Source organism: Mobula hypostoma, chromosome 9 (genome assembly GCF_963921235.1).
Source record: "Mobula hypostoma chromosome 9, sMobHyp1.1, whole genome shotgun sequence".
Taxonomy (NCBI): Eukaryota; Metazoa; Chordata; class Chondrichthyes; order Myliobatiformes; family Myliobatidae; genus Mobula; species Mobula hypostoma.
Genome location: NC_086105.1, coordinates 5,963,974 through 5,984,737, shown reverse-complemented (window position 1 = coordinate 5,984,737; position 20,764 = coordinate 5,963,974). Strand labels below are relative to the sequence as shown.

The window sequence follows — 20,764 nt, the reverse complement described above, 5'->3', positions numbered from 1 at the left end:
ACAGTATAATTTCAGATTTCTCTTCAATGAAAGGGCAATGCTATTAGTCTGAGATTAGCTGGGAAGGCTCTTCCAGTATCCCTCTCTTCCTCTACCTCTTTTTCCTTCTCCCTCACTCCGTCTGATTTCAGACAGGCCGAAACTGAGTGAGTACCAGAATTGGGAGAGCATAACAAGCCATTAACCAATTTCCCCCAGGATCAATAAAGTATGACTATGACTATTACAAACATGGGCACTATTCTGTGCTGTACAGCTGATAACCGCCTGAACTGCCAAGATAGCACATTGACACTAAAACTTTGCCCTCAAAATTCATTTGTGGAATTGGAAGAAAATCCACATCCATGGTTTTGAAGAAATATGTGCTGATGCATTTAATTTTGCATCTATTTCGAAGAAGGTGGCATCGCAAATTTGCAAAGATCTTGATACTGTGTTAATGATGTTCAGATATCTATGCTCAATTATGTTAAAGGTGATTTTGCAGTGTGAAGCTTCTGTAAAAATGTTAAGTTACAGAATAGTGCATCTCATGGAAAAGAAATAATGGTCAGGATTAAGCAAATATCTCCTCGAATTCCAGTATTTAGTTCCAGATAATGAAAGCAGCTTAATCAAAGGAAATTACAGAATATACCTGTAGATCAGAGAATCCCAATTTTTCTTATGCTATGGACCCGTAACATTAACTGAGGGGCCCATGGATCCAGGTAGGGAATCTGTGCTAGATTGTGTTAAATTCATTTAAAATCATTTCGCTAATAGATACATGAAACAAAACCAGTTCTGGTTGAAGCTAATATTAGGATCTTGCCTGAAGGATAAATAGAAAAAGCTGCATGTTCTCTGTAGATTCGGTATTATCTTTGGAGAACAAAATTGAGTAAATGTTGCGGGCCAGTGATACTCTGAATTTTGTGGAAGAGCACTTTGTCAACTTGTCCGGAAAAGTACACATTCACTGCGTGCGCTCTTTGTAAACCACTGCAGTTGTTATTTTACCCACATGTGGTCAGTGTTTGGAGTGATACAAACCAGAAGATTGAAAGCTAAATCGTAAATTAGTGCTTATTTACGAGCACAGCCTCAAGAGCTATATTATATCTTCACCAGTGTTGAGTTGTCCCTTTCCTCTGATTGGTGAGGTGATCATTTTCTCTGACTCATCCTGATGATAGACAGCAAGGAAGGAGTACAGATTTCAGATTACAGCTTAGACTGTTCTGCTGTGCAAAGCCACCTAAAATCCTGAATGTAGTGAAGATGAACAGCATCACCAGTTCTTGCTGCCCAGTCAGTAGATTAGCTCCGTCTCTCTACCGCCTGTTACACCACTAGCATTTAGGGCAGCAATGCAGACCCTCCATCTCTGGCAGTGTTCAGAGCTTCCTTCATCATATCAGTAGTTCAATTTTCACTACTGTCAGTCATGCAAGTTCCAGGTGGAGACTCAGGAATACTGTCACACTCAGATGTAGAAGGATTCTTCATTGCTGTTTGACTAGCGAGGGTTGTTCGTCCTGAGCTGAACACAGCCTCCCCCACCCCACACCGAACCTGGTGGACAGGTAGACCACTCTTAGCCTGGCCTCTACCCCTTGACCTGTTCGGCACGGGTGACCCAACCAAGAGCCAAAGCACAAGGCCCTGACTCCAGCCAGCATAGGTCTCCAGGTCATTGAGGCACGCAGACCTCCAAACCATGACAAGGTTGTTGTCTTCTTGGAGGAGGTTAGCCACCTATCACACCATTATATTTTTCCCCACCCAAATTAATTTGGCACCTCAGTCCTCTTGCTTTGATTTGATCATACAAAAAGCTCTCATTTAAAGGAACACGAAACATATTTGGGCAGGTTGAGAGAGACAAGGCTGGTGGTTCCAATAAGTAGTCAAGAATCAGAATCAGAATTAATTATTTCAAGGAGCAAGAATCCTTAATTAAACCATGTATTACTCAAATATTATCAAAACATTATATTTAAACTCCAACTCAGGAAATTCTGTGGATGCTGGAAATCCAGAGCAACACACACAAAGTGCTGGAGAAAACACAGTTGAAGTTTTGGGCCAAGATCCTTCTTCAGACTGACAAAGAAGGAGGAAGACACTAGGTGGAGTAGGGAAGGAGGACAAGCTAAAAGGTGATAGGTGAAGCCTGGTAGGTGGGAACGATTAAGGGCTGGAGAAGAAGGAATCTGATAGGAGAGGAGAGTGGACCATAGGAGGAATAGAAGGGGGAGGGGACCCAGGGGGAAGGGATAGACTGGTGAGAAGAGGTAAAAGGTCAGTGTGGGGAATAAAGGAAGAAGGGAAGCTCTACTTGTGACGGATGGAGAGGAGGTGTTTGACAAAGTGGTCTCACAATTTACAGTGGGTCTCACCATTGTAGGGGAGGCTGCATCAGGAGCAATGGAGACAGTAGACAACCCCAGCAGATTTGCAGCAAATAGTCAGGAATTGGGTGGGGCTGAAAAGGTGTGTTTCATCGTTGCCTCTGCCCAGGAGACATTCTCCTTCCATGCAACATCCTGTTAATAAGCTGTAAGGGTATATTGTACCAGTCAACTGGTCTGATCACTTCTTGGTGTGTGATGAAAGGCGGGGTGCAGGGTGACGAGATACTAATTATCCACCTTATGCTACATACAACTTGAAGCCATGCTGCATTCTCCGCCCATGATCTTATGGAGCATCAGCATAATTTGGGATGATACAGTAGTGTAGTGGTTAGCACAACATTTTACAGTTCCAGCAACCCCAGTTCAATTCCTGCTGCTGCCTGTAAGGAGTTTGTACGTTCTCCTTGTGACCGTGTGGGTTTCCTCCGGGTGCTCCAGTTTCCTTGCAAAGCTCCAGTTAGTGGGTTAATTGCGCATTGTTCTGGAATTAGGCTATGGTTAAATTGTGGGTTGTTGGGCAGCGCAGCTCAAAGGAACAGGGGGGCCTAGTCCACTCTGTTTCTCAATCAATAAATGAAAATAAAAATAAATAAATATTTTTAAAGCTGACAACATCTGGTGAAACATCATTTTGCAAAGAAAATACAGAAATTAATATGATAAAATATGTGAACCCACTATTAAGAACAAAATAACATTTTTATAATACAACAGTCGAAGATGGATCAACAGATCAGAATATAACTCCTGGAATTTTTTTTATTATTTGGTGCATTAAGCCTGCCAATCAGATTCTCTGCTAGAGTCATGATATTGTGAAGTGAAGTGGGATCTTTTTGGATCCCAATGCAAGAAAAGCTCCATCCTTCTATAATAGCTGAGAGTAAGGGTACCTGACCTTAAGGAACCTGTCTCCTTTAAAGAGGATCATGAAACACTGAGCAGAGCTGAAATTTGTCTTTTGGTTTTGAGTTTTATATTCCGTGTTTTCACTCTTTTTTGTTGCTATTTGCGCGATTTGATTTTTTTTGTGCATGGAGGAGGGTGGTTTGTTGTTTTTCTTTGAACGGGTTCGATGGTTTTCTTTGTTTTGTGGCTGTCTGTGGGAAGAGAAATCTCAGGGTTGTATACTGCAAACATACTTAGATTATGAATGTACATTGTGGCCTTTGAATCTTGGTTACTATGGCAGTCTGTAGCAAAGGTACGGTACAGAGGTGAGAGGATGGAGACCACGTGCTCTTCGGTGAGGGTTCCATTCTGTACGTAACCCGGAACAATTCCCCTGTCACAAGTGGCTTCGTAACACTACAACATGCAGTATATCAAGTTAAGAGCAGATCAGTCACAGCATGTAACACATATGTTGTATACAAAGGCTACAAGCAGTGTTGAGGTCTGAAATATTCTGAAAACTAAGGCTGGCATTGAGTTTCCAAGCAGACCCTGGCATCTCATTGGAAATCTCTGCACTATGTGCCCCTCGTATTTTTGCACCTGTTCAACACAGGTCTTGATTGTAATCAAAAGTTCTAATTTATTCCAGTAAAGGAGGGAATGGTGTTTGTCTTCTAATACTGTTGGGTGCACAACTGATGCCAGCAATGTCAGATACACTGAAGTAAAGTACCCACTGAAGATCCCAGTAGGGACAATTTCACCCCAGGATAATCTGATCCTATCTCATAAAATTACTTCCATGGATGACTTTAATTTGCCAGAAAAATTCACTATCATTTAGATATGGTGTATTAACTTACGTCAAATCTTATTTTAAACTTTCTTCCATTGAGATTTAAGTACTCTGTACACATTTGCTGTTCCTATTTTAAATTCTGCTTGAAAACATTAAAATTATTAAGAATTCAGCTGTGTGATTACAAAGATTATAATCCAGTATTCTGAAGTTGTGTTGTGTGTGTGGTGTGTTCATGTGCTCTTGAACAAAAGAGGATAATTACATTCTATTGAGATGTTTCCACAACCAATGATCTCACTTTAAGGACCTTTCTACCTTATTATTTCATGCTCTCATTTTTATTGCTGTTTGTTTATAGCTGAAGTTTAACAGATTACTGTCTTTTATGTTCTTGCTCTTTCATTAATCCAGTTTACAGTTACTGTTCCATAGATTTGTTGAGTATGCCTGCAGGAAAAGAATCTCAGGGTTATATGTGGTGGCATGCACGTACTCCAATAATAAATTTTACTTTGTACTTTGTGTGGGTGTGCGTGTGTGTGCTTGTATACTTGTGGGTAAGATTTGTGTTTGCGTGCCTATTCCTGGAAATCTTAGGAGTCTCTTAGTAGGTTTTGAAGTCTTTAGTTACGGTGTGGTTTTAGCTGAGTGTTACAAAGCTGTACCAGTGGCAAGGTTAGCTGCTCCTGTAGATGTGAAGTCCAAACCTGATGTATTTTTGGAAGATGGCAGAGCCAGAACATTGACAAATCTGTATGACCTCTTTGAAGATAATCATTATTTTGTAATTTATTTCATTAGGACACATGCCAGGAATAACCCTAAAATCTTAACTATGTGTAATAGCCCTGTCCAAATTCTATGTTCACAAATGCATTTTATGCTTCTCTTGTTAGCTTTTGATAGTGAAGAGATACTAGACATATCTTCTGCAACATTCTGTTTTAAATGTGTTTTCCCTGGAGCTTTTGTCAACTATCTAACTATATTTATGACTGTAATCATTTCTCTGTGTTTCACAATTACTCCTCCAAGCAGTTTATGTACATATTTTGTTCCGCTGTTTTATTATGCTGTAATTTGCAATGTCTGTTCTGCACATAGAATTAATAGATGAATCAATTTCTTACATAAACCTTCAAATCATTTGCACTTAATGGATGTAATGCGCCCTGTGGTCATTAGAAATCCTCATCTTGACAATTCTGTACTGCAGATGAATTTCCAAGTAGCTCTTGAATGAAGGAAGTGCTGTAATGATGAAGTAATGTAGACACAGACTTAGAAAATAGAGCCATCTAAAGCAATAAAAAGTAACAACTGATAATTTCATTCGTATTCCACGTAAAAATTGCTGAGAGTATATTCTGGCATTTACACTTTATCTGTCATGAAGTTCAGGCTAGCTGCACAATAATTAGCTCTTACTCCTGCATTTATGATATACCCTGATGGGCACTCCACCCATGCTGGATGGTTTTCAAGTTCCTGCGAAAGATTATGTGAAACTGAGATACAAATTTCAATCTTTACACAAGGTAGAGAAAGTAAATTCTTTGTTAATGGGGCCATCTGGTGGCTAAGTAACCAGTTTACAGGCAGGAGAATGAGCAGTGCCTCATATTCTGCCTGGATAGCTTCCAATATGACACTGTGAACATTGATTTCTCAAAGTTCCAGTATTTTCTCCCCTCTCCCCCTTCTCTCCTTTTCCATTCTGGCTCCCCTCTTACCCCTTCTTCTCTCCTCAGCTGCCTATCATCTCCCTTTGGCATTCCCTCCTCTTTCCCTTTCTCCTATGGCCCGCTCTGCACTCCTATCAGATTCCCCCTTCTTCAGCCCTTTACCTTTTCCACCTATCACGTCTCATCTTCTCACTTCACCCCTCTCCACCACCCACCTACCTTCTCCCATACCTGGCCTAACCTCTTTCCCCTCCATAACCTCCTTATTCTGGCTTGTTTCCCCTTCCTTTTCATAGTCATAGTCATACTTTACTGATCCCAGGGGAAATTGGTTTTCATTACAGTTGCACCATAAATAATAAATAGTAATAGAACCATAAATAGTTAAATAGTAATATGTAAATTATGCCAGGAAATTATGAAATAAGTCCAGGACCAGCCTATTGGCTCAGGATGTCTGACCCTCCAAGGGAGGAGTTGTAAAGTTTGATGGCCACAGGCAGGAATGACTTCCTATGATGCTCAGTGCTGCATCTCGGTGGAATGAGTCTCTGGCTGGATGTACTCCTGTGCCCAACCAGTACATTATGTACTGGATGGGAGACATTGTCCAAGATGGCATGCAACTTAGACAGCATCCTCTTTTCAGACACCACCGTGAGAGAGTCCAGTTCCATCCCCACAACATCACTGGCCTTACGAATGAGTTTGTTGATTCTGTTGGTGTCTGCTACCCTCAGCCTGCTGCCCCACCACACAACAGCAAACATGATAGCACTGGCCACCACAGACTCGTAGAACATCCTCAGCATCGTCCGGCAGATGTTAAAGGACCTCAGTTTTCATTCCCAATCAAGGGTTTGGCCTAAAATGTCAACTGTTTATTCCTTTCCATTGATGCTGTTTGACCTGCTGAGTTCCTCCAGCATTTTGTGTGAGTTACCCTGGATTTCCAGCATCTGCTGAATCTCGAGTATTTACCATTTCAGAGTCCTTTTAATTCTACAGGCTAAAGTTATCACCAAATGCTAAGTGTTCTCTGTGCTTTTGGTACATGTCTTACTAAAATTATAAACTGAATGTGTGAGAGAAATGGACAAGATTTTAATATTAAACTTTCAACAATATCTAGCTTTTGATATGCATGGTATCCCTTAAATGGTAGATCACTTTGCTTGAAGACTGATTTTACAATGCTTCTGGTCTCTTGATCTCTCTCAAAAGTTTTTTATCAAGCACTTTTTAGTAATGACTGGCAATTTTATTTGGATCTTTTCCAGCCCAGCAGGTAGCCCAAGACATCAACTCTTTATTCCTCTCCATAGATGCTTCCTGACCCATTGAGTTCCTCCAGTATTTTGTGTGTCTTGCTCTGGATTCCCAGCATCTGCAGAACTTATTCTGAGAATGATAAACATTTATGTCTTAAAGGTGTGTTTTCTTTTGCAGCTTTGTACCAGAACCTGGAATATGAATGACTGTTAAATCAGTTTGAAGATGTTTGATTGAAAAGTGAGATGCTAACAGTACACAACACTCCCTCTTTGTGAATCAAAACCTGTTACTCCAATAATGAGGCATTTGACTTGTGTCCTGACTGTTTTTGATCTCCACTGAAATCTGTCTAAATAACATTTCAAACTGTTCGCAGAGGGATAAATTGCAGATATTGTTCTGTTAATTTTTAGATAATTAATAGAATATGTACCTTGATCGGTCAACCCAAATTAAACACTTTTTTAAAAGCATGAATCATCGCCCAGAATAACAATTTCACATACAATACCATGGAATACTAATTTATGTTCTTAAATTTATAACCAGTTGACTGCTGTCACAGAAAGCTAACAAGCAATTAAGGTTCAGGACCTAAGTGTGGGAGATCGAGACTGAAAATGAGCCAAACTGTGTAACTATGAAGAATCTTGAACACACAGTCAGGAGAAGTAATTGACCCCTTCGTCCCTCATCTTACACATTCAATAAGGTCATTGACTGATCCAGTTCCCTATTCTTAGAAGCTTTCTTCTCATTTGAGAATTCAGAGCTGAGAGGCATATGCACAGGATTAGGAATAGTACTGAGGTAAGAAAAAAATGTCTTTAGGCAAAAAGCTGTACATTTTTCAAATTCTCCAACTCCACATCATAATGACATAAAATAGAATATTTTTTCTTAAATAAAGTTTTGATTTAATTATTTGCATTTAAATTCATCAGATATTTTGGTGTGATTCAAACTCACATCACTGGATTAGTGGTCCAAAACTCATCTCTAGATCATCATCATCATCATCATCATGTGCCCTATCATATGACGTGGCTGATCATGGTCTTATCCATGACCATGATTGTTCTTGGCAAATTTTTCTGCGGAAGTGGTTTGCCATTGCCTTCTTCTGCGCAGTGTCTTTACAAGACTGTTGACCCCAGCCATTATCAATACTCTTCAGAGATTGTCTGCCTGGCGTCAGTGGTCGCGTAACCAGGACTTGTGATATACACCAGCTGCTCATATAACCATCCACCAGCTGGTCCCATATCTCTGATCGGGGAGGCTAAGCAGGTGCTACACCTTGCCCAAGGCTGACCTGCAGGCTAGTAGAGGGAAGGAGTGCCTTACACCTCCTTTGGCGGAGATATATCTCCACCCTGCTTGAAGTGTTGGTATGTTCCTAAAAATGGACGCATTTCTGACATAAAGGCCGTCTAGACAAGTAGATTTGGTGTAAACAATGTGCCCTTTTAATTAAAACTTTTATATCTCTGCAGTGCAGCTGAACAGAAAGAGAACAAATAAAGCTATGACTATATTCCTTCAAATAATATTCTCTCTCGCTCTCTCTCTCTGACTCTCTCTCTCTCTGTTTCTCTCTTTCTCCTCTCTCTGCCGCTCTTTGTGTGTGTGTGTGTGTGTGTCTGTCTCTATTTCTGTCTCTGTGAGTGTGTGTCTCTCTCTCTCTCTCTCTGTCTATCTGTCTCTCTTTCTGTCTCTGTCTCTCTCTCTGCATCTCCCTCTGTGTCTCAAATAATTTTGCTGTTAAGTTCACACTAAAGTCTCATGCTGGAAAAGTTGTTCATTTCTGAAATTCCATCCATTGCCATTGACTATGCCAGCACGTTTAGTGTGACAACGAGGGTGAATTTCTACTCATCTGATTCGAATTCCAGCCTACTTCCTCCTTTGCTGCTCTTTCCCTGTCCATAAATCTCATTGACTTGCCTAGTTCACAAATAGCTTATTGACTTCCTGTCAAGTTTACACTTCACCAAAGTCTAATCTGAACAGCAGGATAAAGGGCCAAACTAGCAGAGCACATTGCAAGATGTTCCTTTCCAGGAAATTCTAGGCTGTTATTATTTTTATTTATTACAACATAATCACTAAAACCCCTTTCATCTAAGTCACCTTTGAAAGAAAGGTGGAGTAATGGAGTAGAAATCATAAATATGAGTAATTCTGCAGGTGCTGGAAATCCTGGAGGATTCAGCAGGTCAGGCAGCATCTATGGAAATGATTAAACAATCAATGTTTCAGGCCAAGACCCTTCCTTATCAGTCCTGAAGAAGGGTCGTGGCCTGAGATGACAACTGTTTATTCATTTCCATAGATGCTGCCTGACCTCCTGTGTTCCTCCATGTTGTAATGGAGTGTTCAACTTCAAGGGATCAACTGAGAGAGTTTTTCAGGTCAGGGCGCCCAGCATTTAACGCCCATCCCTCTGATTGCCCCTGAGAATCTGCCTTCATGAATGCCTGTAGTTCTGCTGAAGGTACTCCCTCAGTGCTGTTGGGGAAGGGGTTCAATGTCATACATCCAGTGACAATGATTTATTTACATAGTTATTTAGCAATGCTGCACACAGTAAGCCCTTCCAGACCTTCAAGCCGAGTCACCACAGCAACCCCCGACAAACCTGATTAACCCTAGCCTAATCATGGGACCATTTACAATAATCAATGAACCTACCCGGTACGTCATTAGACTGTGGGAGGAAACTGGAGGAGCCGGAGGGAAAAAAAACCCTGCATTCCACCAGGAAGATATACAGAAACTCCTTACAGAACAGTGCCAGAATTGAACGCGGATCTTCCTGAACTGTAATAGAGTCGCTACCATGGCACCCAGTGATAGATGATGTATTTCCAAATCAGTGTGATGTACGACTCGGAAAGGCTCCTGAAGAATGTGGAGTTCCCGCAATATACCTGCTGCCACTGTCCTCTTGGAAGAGGCTGGGGATTTGGGAGGTATTAGCAGAGTAGCTTAGACAAGTAGGTGCCTACATTTTATCAGTGGTACAGGCTACAACCACTGATGCATCAACAGAAAGAGCTGGAAACACTCAGCAGGTCAGGTAACATCTGTGGTAGGAAAATTAGCGTACGTGGTCTGCTGCTGGCAACATAAAACTGATAAAGCAGCACAATCTGAGAAAGGGTCTGGTGCTTACCTGACTTATATGATGAGTAAGCTCTTCCAGCCTGGTACAAGTATCAATTATAACCGACGCTTCAATGACAAACTTCTGCCATCTTCTTCAGGGATGAATCTGCACAATCTGCTTCCAAAAGCCACATCAACCCTTTCAGTCTGGTCTCACTGTATCAGGAATACTCCCTTCGACCTGTTCATTCTTCTCCACCTTCCCTTTGCTCAAAACTCACTTGTTTTCTTTTCCTCTTCTGAAGGACAGCAGGTGAGTGGCTCAGATTCCACTGCACAAAGATACAAATTCTGGAAACACTCAGCCCATTAAGCAGCATCTATGGAAAGAGAAAAACAGAGTAAATGTCTTAAATCCATGATGTGTTATGGTCCTGGCTGAACAGTGGCAGGCATCCAAGTTTCGATGTTCCAATTCCCCACTGTATGGCTATCTACCACTTGCCTTTAAGACTCAGGCTGCCAATTATGGCCTGCCACACTCTTTCGTGCAAGTCTGTAGTGAAAAGCCTTGTGTTCAACAGTCAGTGCTCACTTGTAGGAGTTCTGTCACTAATCTTTGCCTTTGGATTTTGTTTGTCATCCTGTTTATTTTGAGTCTGCACCTGAGTCTATTTCAGACTTTTATTCTGTACGAGGGTAAACCACCATCTACAGCTCTCTCATTACCTGATGCTTCTGATGAAGGGTCTCAGAAACTAGATTTTCTCTTCTTTTTTCACAGGAAGTGCTAAACCTGTTAGGTTCCTCCAGCACTTTGTGTAGTGCTCCTGATATTCTAATTCCCTTGCTCTTTCCGCAGATGCTGCCTGACCTGTTGTATGTTCCTGTATCTTCAGTCTTTATTTCAGATTTCCAACACCTGCATGTTTTTTTTCCACTGAAAAATCTTTCAACAGATCCTTTTTGACCTATCATTGGGATAATGAGGCATAGGGAAGAAAATGGAGAAAATTAAAACATATATTTATGTTTTACTACTTTCCTAAAAATGAACATATCTTTACCTTCCACCCCCCTTGCAATTCCCTTGTCCATTCATCCCTCCCCACTAATCTCCCTCCCAGCATTTATCCCTGCAAGTGGCCCAAGTGCTACTCCTACCCATTCACTGTCTCCCGCCCCTCCATTCAAGGCCCCAACCTGTCCTTCCAGGTGAGGCAACATTTCACCTGCAAATCTGCTGGGGTCTATTGTGTCCTGTGCTCCCAATGAGCCTCCTCCACAACGGTGAGACCTGCTGTAAACTGGGGGACCGCTTTGCCAAGCACCTGTGCTTTATCTGCTGAAAGTGGAACATCCTGGTGGGCAAACATTTTAATGCCAATTCCGATTCCTGTTCTGACATGTTGGTCTATGGTGTCTTCTCATACCAAGGTGTGGCCACCTTTGGGGTAGGGGAGGAACACCTCGCATTCTGTCTGGGTAGCCTCCAACCTGATGGCATGAATATCGATTTCTCTTTCCGGTTTAAAAACTATCACTCCCACTCTGGCCTCTTGCCTCTTCTCAGCCGATCAGTTTCCATTGGTGCCTCCTCCTCCTTCCCTGTCTCCTAAGGTCCACGCCCTTCTCCTATCAGATTGCTTCCTCTCCAGCCCTTTACCTTTCCCACCCACCTGGCTTCACCTTTCACCTTTCCTCCTTCCCCTCCCTCCACCTTTTTACTCCAGTGTCTTCCCCCCTTCTCAGAACTGTAGGAGGGTCTCAACCCAAAACATCAACGGAGTTATTCATTTCCATAAATGCTGCCTGATCTGCTGAGTTCCTCCAGCATTTTGCATGTGTTGCTTTGGATTTCCAGCATCTGCAGAATCTCTTGTTTACATATTTTACAGTCTGCAAAGGCACCCTGTCATATCAATTAGTTCAGCGATTTCCCGAATAGTAACCTAATCAATCAGCTGGCGGGGTGGCAATACATCTCTACCAAAGGATGTGTAAGGCACTCCTTCCCTCCACAAGATGGCAGGTCACCTTTGGCCAAGGGATAGCACCTGCTTAGCCTCCCCTGGTCCGGGTCATATGAATCCATGGCAGCAGGTGGTGGACGGTCGTGTGAGCAGCCGGTGAATATCACAAGTCCTGGTAATGCGACCACTGTCGCCAGGCAGACAATCTTTGAAGAGTATTGATAATGGTTGGGGTCACTCATCTTGTAAAGACACTGACCAGAAGGCAATAGCAAACCACTTCTGTAGAAAAATTTACCAAGAACAATCACAGTCATGGAAAGGTCTTGATCGCCCATGTCATACGACGCGGCATACAACAAGCGACAAAAATGGTCGAGTATGACAATGTTCAACAACTCAACCAAATTCCGATTCTATTGTAGGTAAGTGTCCACTGACAGTGCTTGTGAACACTCACAGATGATTAAACTGTTGTCAGTAAGGGACAGTGGGGAACCTCTTTTCAGAGCATCATTTGGCACTGAGTATAAGAAGGGGCTCCATAAATCTACATTAAAGTACCTATTCAGAGTATTCTTCATTAACCTCAGGCTGTGACGTTAGAAAGCAGTTGTTTGCTCAGTAGTGATAGTGCAGGAAAGCTCAAGCCCTTCAGAAACTTTGATCACATGTCCACCCCGTGCCAGTCGCTGGTAAACTGGCTCAGCACGCAAACCCATCTGAGTAGAATCACCATGGCAACTACGGTGTCAATGCCAAACTGTCGACATCTGTGGAATGATTAGAACTATATGATAGTCTAGTGGTCTAAACATTTGAACTTGGATGCAAGGCACAGAAAAATCTACATTATATCAAAAAGTGCCATCTGGTGTTTCGTATTCAAAATGAATTAATTGTCATTCAGTGGTTAGTATTAACCTGGTTTGTAATTGCAGTGAGGTTAGGAACACAACAGAAAATGTACACAATGCAAGGCACTGTATGATTAGACAGAGAGCTGATTAGGGCTCAAAGCACATTAGATTGTATTAATTAGCTCAAAGCCCTCAATCCAGAACTAAGCATGATGGACCATTCATTACAGTCATTAGTCTGCACATCAATGCTTTATTTAAAATTCTATGTGGTTTGAATGAATGCTGGAGCTTGTGGGCCCTTTGATAATTGGTATTGGTTCAGTCTCAGAGTCCATTTATAAAACTGATGAACTTGAAATGTATTAACGGTGTCTCCTTTGGAGAATACAATAAATTTAAAAGCGCCAATCTTCTAAATACTAATGACACATATGGATTGAATACCTTTTTTATATGCAACAAGCAGTGTTCAATTCTCTGACCTTAATCATCGTTTTGTCAGTTTCCTTCAGAAGTTTCCCAGAGCTCTCTGAAGTATTCCTTCTACAGTTCCTCCTCACGGGACCAAAACTGGGAGAGTTGTCATAATTACCCCAGAATTCCCTCATGAATAAAGCTTGTACAATAGAAGTAAAATTCACAGCCATAAATGCCACTTAAACTAATGAAGAAGTTCATATTGACTTTCCAACCAGCGCCTCAAACTTCAAATGCTTTTATCTCTCTTTCTTTTATTCTCTTGTTCTTTCATTCTCTCATTCTCTCCAGCGCAGAGTAGGCTCGTCTGGCCCTTCGAGCAGTATTGCCCAGCAGCCTCCTGATTTAATCCTGGCCTAAACGCAGGACAATTTACAATGACCAATTAACCCAACAGTCGGTACGTCTTTGGTCACAGGGAGAACATACAAACTCCTTACAGGTTACTTTATTGTCGCCAAACAATTGATACTAGATCATACAATCATTATAGCAATATTTGATTCTACGCTTCCCGCTCCCTGGATTACAAATGGATAGTAAATATTAAAAATTTAAATTATAAATCATAAATAGAAAATAGAAAAATGGAAAGTAAGGTAGTGCAAAAAAACCAAGATGCGGGTCCGGATATTTGGAGGGTACGGCCCAGATCTATTTATGAAAAATGGAAAGTAATGGAAGGTAGCAATAGGAATTGAATCTGGGTAATTGGTACTGTAAAGCAATATGCTAACCACTATGCTATCCCACTTTCCTTTCCTTTGTGTTGAATTTTAATCACAGTAGGAACTCGTATGACCTGCCACGTAACGAACAAACAAATTAACCTATCAACCCCACATCTCTAGGGTGTGGGAGGAAAGCAGACAACCCAAAAGAAACACATGCAAGCACAGAGAGAACGTGCAAACTCCACACCCACAGCTCCAGAGATCAGGGAGGACCTCAGTTTGTTGGATTGGCTTCCTAGCTGTACCACAACTAGAACTGTGGGCCAAAGAGCCTGCACTGTTCTAACTACCTCCATAACAAACATACCTCCATATGTTGCAGGTGAAATGAATAACATACGAATTTTAACAAGAAGTTCAGTAATTATATAAGGGTGATGGCAACTGACTTTCTGGAAAAGACGAGGCAAAAAAGAGCGGAAGAAGGCAGATGGACTTCATCACAGTATCATGCAGCAGACAGCTTCATTGGTTAATGATTAATATGACTAATTGTCCCTTTTTTCATCATCCCTAGGCTCTAGAAGGACTCCTTTCCTGCAACCCACATTCTTCCTTCACCTACCAACCTCTTATCCTGAACAAAACAAAAATGAACACAGATGAAGATAGTTGAAATAAAAGCAGAAACTGCAGAGAACACTTTGTGGAAAGAGAAATAGAGTAAATGTGTCCAATCAAAGATTCTTTCTTTCAACCTACCCAGCTTTTTTCACTGTACCCCAGCAACAAACCTTCCAAGTTTGGTACAGTCTATTGATAACCTCATTAATAATGCATCTTCTAATTTCCAAAAACCTTTGTTCTCATCTAAATAGGAAGAGTAATTTGAACATATATTTTATTCAGCAATTCAACGTACTTATTTTCCAATGATATGAACATAACCCAGATGAATTTAAAATATCTGCACTTACTTTTGAAATCTATTCTGGTACATTGTTATATTCCTGTAGCCACTCCTATCAGTGCAAAAAAACCAACCCTGGAAGCTTGGATGAGAAGGACTTTCATTTGTTGTGTGCATGTCATATGGATGGTCCAGGTCTTTCCATGACCATGATTGTTGTTGACACATTTTTCTACAGAAGTGGTTTGCCATTGCCTTTTTCCGGGCAGTGTCTTTATAAGACAGCTGACCCCAGCCATTATGAATACTCCAGAGATTGTCTTCCTGGACTTGTGATGTGCACCAGCTCATACAATCTGCTCCCATGGCCTCATGTGACCCCAGTTGATGGAGGGGATGCTAAGCAGGTGCTACACTTTCTTCAAGGGTGACCTGCAAGCTAGCAGAGGGAAGGAGCACCTTGCATCTCCTTTGGTAGAGGCGTATCTCCACCCCACCACCTAACCTTAACTTTCTCTTTAATTTAAAAAAACCTCGGTGCATATCTTCGTGAGGAACAACATAATTCTCTTGTTGACTTTAATGTGAACATTGGAAAGGATGCAAGCTAAGCATGTTATTATTTCTAAACACAAGAGATTCCGTAGATACTGGAAATACAGAGCAACACACATAAAATACTGGAGGAACTCAGAAGGTCAGGTCTAGGGAAATGAACAAACAGTTGACATTTTGGACCGAGACCCTTCTTCAGGACTAGAAAGGAAGGGAGAAGATGCCAGAATTAAAAGGTGGGAGGAGTGGAAGGAGGACAAGTTAAAAGGCAATAGTTGAAGCCGAGTGGTTGGGAAAGGTAAAGGAGTGGAGGAGAAAGAATCTGATGAGAGATGAGAGTGGACCAAGGGAGAAAGGAAAGAAGAAGGGGTATCAGGTGGAGGTGACAGGCAGGTGAGGAGAAGTGGTAAGAGATCAGAGAGGAAGGTGACAGAAGAGGGAAGGGGGAAGAGGAGGGGAAAAAATTACCAGAAGGAGGAATCAACCTTGATGCCTTCAGGTTGGAGGCTACCTAGACAGAATAAGAGGTGTTTCTTCTCCACCCTAGAAATGGCCTCATCGTAGCTGAAGAGGAGGGCACAGACCGACAAGTCGGATTGGGAATGGGAGAGGAATTAAAATGTTGGCCACTGGGAAATTCCACTTTTGGCAGGTGGAGCAGAAGTGTTCGACAAAACAGTCCCCCAATTTACATCAGATCTTACCAATGTAGAGGAGGGTGGAGGGAACATCGACTCAGACCATGAGAGGCCTGCGTCAGGCATTTTCATGCCTTACAAGGCGTAGATTGGAAGTCTGTGTGGGGCGCCACTCCTCGCACAGACTAGAGCAATGTGTGATTAAGTGTCTTGCTCAAGGGCACAAACACGCTGCAACAGCTGAGGCTTGAACTAGCGACCTTGAGGTAACTGGACGAACGCTTTAACCACTTGGTCATATGTCCAACACAATGTAGAGGAGGCAGCACTGGATACAAGAGCTGACCCTAACAGATTTGCAGTTGAAGTGCTCCCTCACCCAGAAGGACTGTTAGGGGCCCTGAATGGAGGTAAGAGAGGAGTTAAATGGGCAGGTATAGCATTTTTGTTACCTGCACGGATATATGCCTGAAGGGAGATTAGCGGAGAGGGATAAATGGATAAGGAAATCACAGAGGGAGTAATCTCCGCGGAAAGCAGAGAGTTGGGGTGAGGTAAAGATGTGCTTGGTGGTAGAATCCCTTTGAAGATGGCAAAATTTGTGGAGAGTGATGTGTTGGATGTGTACGCTCATGTGTTGTTCAAGAGGAACCACCTCTGTTAAGGCAGCGGGAAGATGCGGTGAACACAGATGTCTGGGAAATGGAGGAATGCGGATGAGGGAAGCAACAATGGTGTTGGAAGGGATACCCTATTCATTGAAGGAGGAGGACATCTCTGATCCTGGAAAGGACAATGTCATCTTGGGAACAGATGCAGCGAAGACAAAGGAACTGAGAAAAGGATCAGGATTTTTTCAGAAGACAGGGTGGGAAGAGGTATAGTGAAGATTGCTACGGGAATTGGTAGGTTTGTAAAAGATGTTGGTAGACAGTTTGTCTCCAGTGATGGAGGCAAAGAGATTGAAAAAGGGGAGAGAGGTGTTAGAAATGAACAAAGAGAATTTAAGGGCAGGGTGGAAGTTGGAGGCAAAGTTGATGACATCAATGAGCTCAGCATGGGTGTAGGAAGCAGCACCAATGCAATTGTCACTGTTAGATTAGATTAGATTATGAGGACACTCAGTCCTCGTTTATTGTCATTTAGAAATGCATGCATGCATTAAGAAATGATACAATGTTCCTCCAGAGTGATAGCACAAAAAAACAGGACAAACCAAAGACTAACACTGACAAGATCACATAATTATAACATATAGTTACAGCAGTGCAAAGCAATACCATAATTTGATAAAGAGCAGACCATGGGAACGGTCAAAAAAAGTCTCAAAGTTCCGATCGACTCCCGATAGGCCCCGATAGCTGGCGGCAGAAGGGAGAAACTCTCTCTGCCATAAACTTCCAGGCACCGACAACTGTCGATGCATTGGAAGCACCTGACCCCAGCCGACTCTGAGTCCGTCCGAAAACCCAGCCCTTCGACACTAAGCATCGAGCACCATCTCTGCCCAGCACTTCGACCCCGTCCCGGCCACCGAGCAACAAGCAAAGCCAAGGGTTCAGGGCCTTCCCCTCCGGAGATTCAGGATCTCACAGTAACAGCGGCAGCAAAAAAGGCATTTCAGAAGTTTCTCCAGATGTTCCTCCGTTCTCTCACGTCTGTCTCCATCAAATCAGGATTGTGCACGGCACCCTACTTAACAGATTACAGATATCATTCACAGGAGTGGACGCACAAGCTGCGTCGCGCCACCATCTTCTCCTCCTCTGTGGTGCAGGAATTATTATTTCCGAATGATTCTACTCAAAGGTGAAATGCCTTTCAAACTTCGGTATCTCCTTTGTTCAAATCCTCTGACGCTGATGGAGAAAGAGGTCCCACATCTCACCTACCCTTGAGAAAGGGAACCTGCAACTGACCTGCTTACCCTGGATTGAGGTAATTGGACATTGAGAACCACAGGAAAACCAATTTTAGTTACATTCTTAGGGAAGCAGAATATTTTTGCTTATTCTGTAGTCCATGATATTCAAAAACAAGCAAGAACTGTTAAAAAAATTACATGACTTGATTCAGTATCTGTAGTTTTGTACAATTCATTATGAAAATAATAAAACAAAGGATATCTATAGATTACTTGGATGTTACTAAATATAAGATAGTTATGATGAGAGACAAGAGAAGTTATTTGATTTTCATTATAAAGTGCTGATCATTAAGGTTATGAGATTATCTTAATCTAAATAATGTTAATTTGTAGCCCTGAATAATTAGAAAGCATTTCTTTATACACACACACACAATGGTTGGACTCTAGTCGTCTCTGCACTAAAGAGTAAACTATAATAAAAGAGGAAAAAAGAGATGGAGGTGGAAAGGATCAATAATTTTTAATTCCTGGATATCACTATCTCATTGAACCTGTCCTGGACCCATCATATAAATATAATTACAAAGAAAGCACGGCAGTGCCTCTACTTCCTCAGGGGTCTACAGAGATTCAGTATGACATCTAAACCTTTGACAAATCTCTATAGTTGTGTAGTGGAGAGTGTATTGACTGGCTATATTATGGCCTGGTATGGGAACACCAATGCCTTTTAGTGGAAAATCCGACAAAAGGTGGTGGATTCAGCCAAGTAATCACGGGTAAGACCCTCTCAATCATTGAGAAAACCTGCATGAAAATCTGTCACAAGAAAGCAGCATCCGTCATCAGAGATCCTCACCACCCAGGCCATGCTCTCTTCTCGCTGCTGCCATCAGGTAGAAGGTACACGAGCCTCAGGACTCACACCACCAGGTTCAAGAACAGTTACTAATCCTCAATCATCAAGGCACTTGAACAAAAGGGGATAACTAAACTCATCTATTGACTTGTTCCCACAACTAATGATCTCACCTTAAGGACTCTTTACCTTATAATTTCATGTTCATAAATTACTATGATTGCACATTACACATTTAGATGGAGACATAACGTAAAGATTTTTACTCCTCGTGTATGTGAAGGATGTAAGAAATAAAGTCAATTCAATTCATTAAGTTCCCATTATTTGTTGCTATTTATTTATTTTTGCATTTGCACAATTTGTTGTCTTCTATGCTTCTGCTCTTTCATTGATCCAGTTTACAGTTACTATTCTATAGATTTGCTAAGTATTCCTGCAGGAAAAAGAACCTCAGGGTTGTATGAGGTGAAACGTGTGCACTCTGATAATAAATTTTACCTTGAACTTTAGGAAGGAGCATAAAAAGAGCTAATTGTAGTGTTCTGGTGCAGTGTGTTGAAACTCTGACTAAACACCAAGTTAAACCGGAGCCAATGAAGGCAGAGTCGTAGTAAGGCTAACCATTTACTGTTCACTCTTCCACATTAACTTCGTATGGTGAAAACGGTTGATAATAAAATACAAACATGTACAGGGTCTGTTTCACTCTGGAGACCACACACGCTCTCTTCTTTTAGCGAGAGTCTCCAGCCCCCCCCCCCCCCCACGAGTAGCGCGCGAGCGGTCGCGTCAAACCGTCATCCGGCTCGAGCCCACCCCGCGTTTGAAATTGAAAAGCCCCAACCGCCGCTTCCTTCACAAAAACCGCGTTAATATTTTTACTTCAAATACATTCTTATGAACTTACGGCGTTGCTTCTACAATGTTTCTCCGTGGGTAGACACGGAACTCTTCACAATCATGCCTCACGCATGGCGCCCGCCTTCACACCTTCTCCGAACCGGAGGCGACACACAAGACGAGGCGAAACCGGAGGTGACGTCATCGCATGCCGCGCTATACCAGAGACAATGAATTTACCTTCATTAAACTGCAACTTAATTGTCAACCTTTAACTTGAATTAGAAACTAGTTACAAACAAATCATTTAAAGCATGGACCCAACAAAGTCAAATAAATGCCTTAAGGGCAACACACTAATATTAAATAACCTGAAGTCATAGAGTTGCAAGACCTTGGTGATTTTCTGATGCCCGGGTTCTCCTAGGTTTGCAAGAATGAGTGGAAACTTTGTTGCTTCATGATCATTTATTTTAAAGTTTAAGTGAAGGATCAGATACAGAGCATGTGAGTAAGGAGCTAAGAAACAATGGAACAAGGAGATACCAAGATGGCGCTTTTGCAAAAGTTGGCACTTTTATACTTGAGATAAAACCACATTCCTGAGATAAAAATGACCCAATCAAAAGTCACAGCACATGTTTCGTGTGCTAATACTTAGCCAATGAAAAATGGAAAAAGTTGATAAACTCAAACAACAGGAATTCTGCAGATGCTGGAAATTCAAGCAACACACATCAAAGTTGCTGGTGAACGCAGCAGGCCAGGCAGCATCTATAGGAAGAGGCGCAGTCGACGTTTCAGGCCGAGACCCTTCGTCAGGACAAACTGAAGGAAGAAAAGTTGATAAACTGTTGGGTAACTGCTATACTGCTTTCCCACCAGTAGGTGGAGACAAAACACCTCATATTATGAGAAAATATGCGA

At 41.9% G+C, this 20,764-nt stretch overlaps 1 protein-coding gene across 1 annotated transcript in view; it reads right to left on the bottom strand.

Annotated features, from left to right (window-relative positions):
* Positions 1-20,355, bottom strand: part of LOC134351477 (protein kinase C-binding protein NELL2-like) — a 374,438-nt gene extending 354,083 nt beyond the window's left edge. Inside the window, exons 1-3 of the mRNA XM_063057673.1 lie at positions 20,232-20,355; positions 19,905-20,053; positions 10,243-10,555 (exon numbers count right to left, since the gene is read on the bottom strand). The gene's annotated coding sequence lies outside the window, so the exon portion shown is untranslated. The remainder of the gene's footprint in view (positions 1-10,242; positions 10,556-19,904; positions 20,054-20,231) is intronic.
* Between the last annotated feature and the right edge of the window lie 409 nt (positions 20,356-20,764).